The sequence below is a fragment of the Homarus americanus genome, unplaced genomic scaffold, assembly GCF_018991925.1.
Source record: "Homarus americanus isolate GMGI-L3 unplaced genomic scaffold, GMGI_Hamer_2.0 scaffold40026, whole genome shotgun sequence".
Lineage (NCBI taxonomy): Eukaryota > Metazoa > Arthropoda > Malacostraca > Decapoda > Nephropidae > Homarus > Homarus americanus.
In genome coordinates this window covers 10,187-12,186 of record NW_024750626.1, presented here as the reverse complement: position 1 = coordinate 12,186, position 2,000 = coordinate 10,187, and the positions used below count along the sequence as shown (strand labels likewise).

Genomic DNA, 2,000 nt, shown 5'->3' with positions numbered 1-2,000 from the left:
GTATTTTTTTGAGGTAGACTAGGGGAATAGTGAGGGTAAGTGACGTTGAAGTTTGTAAAAGAGTTGTTAAATTTTCAATTGATTTTTGGTCTTGTGCCGTAGAGCAATAGAAATGTTAAAAGTTGACATTAAAATAAATGATTGTGGCTTGAGTTTGGTAATGTTAAGTTTAAAATGTTGAATTTTGTGCCTCGGCTGTAGATTAAAGAAAATGTAAATGAGTTTTGATAAGTTGAGTTTATTATATAGTAGTGAGAAAGATTTGATAAATGGATAACGAATGACCTTTTTTTTTTCAGGTGGTGGTTCTCTAGTGCACCCAAAAGTGCCTAGAGATGGGCACGGGGAGACATAAGTGAGGTGTATAAACCTGTGAAAGGGCACTACTTAGTCGAGGAACCGTACCCATAGCTGACTGACGCCCGCCTCACAAGGGGTCACAGCCGAAGTGGGGGTGCCGGCGGTAGAGCGGTACCGCTCTCGCCTCGCAAGCGGGACGTCTCGGGTTCGATTCCCGGGCCGGTGGAAAGTGGGTTGGACACACTTCCTAGACCCCCTGTGTCCCTGTTGACCTAGCAGTAAAGTAGGTACCAGTTGTAAATCGAAAGTTGCGAATTCGTATCTGGGGAAAGTCGTCGGAGCTAGCCGACAAAATGTTAAAGACTGGAGGGTTGTATGCCCTTGACATAAAATGCTATGATCCTTTAGGCAAGCACAAAGTTGGCATGCTGCCTAGTTGGGCGGTGTAGGCGCTTGTGCCCTTCACCTTGCATGGGAATAAGGGGGGGGATGCCCCTCGGCCCCTCCCATTCTCAAAAAGTGTGATAATGAGAAATCGAAAAATGTTGGAGTAGAATATAGTGTTGTGTTGACTGTATCGACTAACCAAGAGGAAGTATGGTCGCCATCCAGAGGTGGGGGAGAAGTCGATGTTGTAACCAGTCGCCGTGTGCAGCATGTGCTAAAAGGTAATGTATACTGTTAAGTGGTTGAAGGTGGGGTGTGTTTGATATGAAAATGAAGAGGGACTTTGGTCGTGGTTATTGATGTGGTAATTGTTTTGTACAGGAGTTGTTGCAGTCCAGAAGACGTGATTGGTGTGTGATAATCCAGAGGGACATTAATGCTTGACTGAATTTTGGAAATGAGAGGCAGTAAATGTGTAAGTATTGTTTATTGAAGTTGTACGTATACTTTGTTATAATTTGAAGAGTAGAGCATTTGTAACATTGACGTATTGTTTTTTGTTTTCATGTTGGTGGTGGAGGAATATGGGCGAATTGTGGAGAGGAGCGCGTCGACACTGGATACGGTGATGTGAAATTGTGCAATGTATTATTTGAAGGTGAGTTGTTATTGTATTTGAAAGTTGTAGGTAAAGTTTGTTATAAGAGGCAAGTGATATAGGAGTTTTTTCGGGTAGCAGTACCCATTGATGTTTAAAGTTGGGAGAAATAAGTATGGTGCATTATGGAGGTTGTGTGAAAGGTTTCTGTTTTTCAGGTTTGAGGATGGAGTGGTGGTGGGTAGTGCCGTAACCAGGTTGCAGAAAGGGTGGACTACTACATGTATGGGGCTGTGCAATGGACTGTGTTGAGGAGAAGAAGCAGCAGTGGCAGCAGCAGCAGGGGCGGCGGCGGTAGCAGCAGTGGCGGCAGTTGTTTAAGATAAGTAGTGTGGTGTGGTGCATCGTGAATTGTTTGTGATAGTTTAGGGTCATAGTGAATTTAGTTGTAAGAAATTGAGTCTAATGTAATTGTTGGAAGACGTGTATAGTGATGTAAATTGTAGGTTAGTTTTGGATTAGTATATGTGGAGAATGGATGTAGCAGGTAATAGAAATGTTGCGACTAGTGTAGAGGCATATATATATATAATTGGTGAGTGGCGTTGGAGCGGTTTAGGGCGTGAAAGGTTTATGAATTGTTGTGGGGGAACTAATGTGTTGATGTGTTTGTTTTTTAGGCCGGATTGGAGTTTTTGGAATGGTAAGCGGCAGT

At 43.1% G+C, this 2,000-nt stretch overlaps 1 long non-coding RNA gene across 1 annotated transcript; it reads left to right on the top strand.

Moving 5' to 3' along the window:
- The first annotated feature begins 908 nt into the window (after positions 1–908).
- LOC121854121 lies at positions 909–1,688 on the top strand. Its single transcript, XR_006086479.1, has 3 exons — positions 909–968; positions 1,069–1,162; positions 1,504–1,688. It is a non-coding gene; the product is annotated as an uncharacterized LOC121854121 (long non-coding RNA).
- Positions 1,689–2,000: the final 312 nt, after the last annotated feature.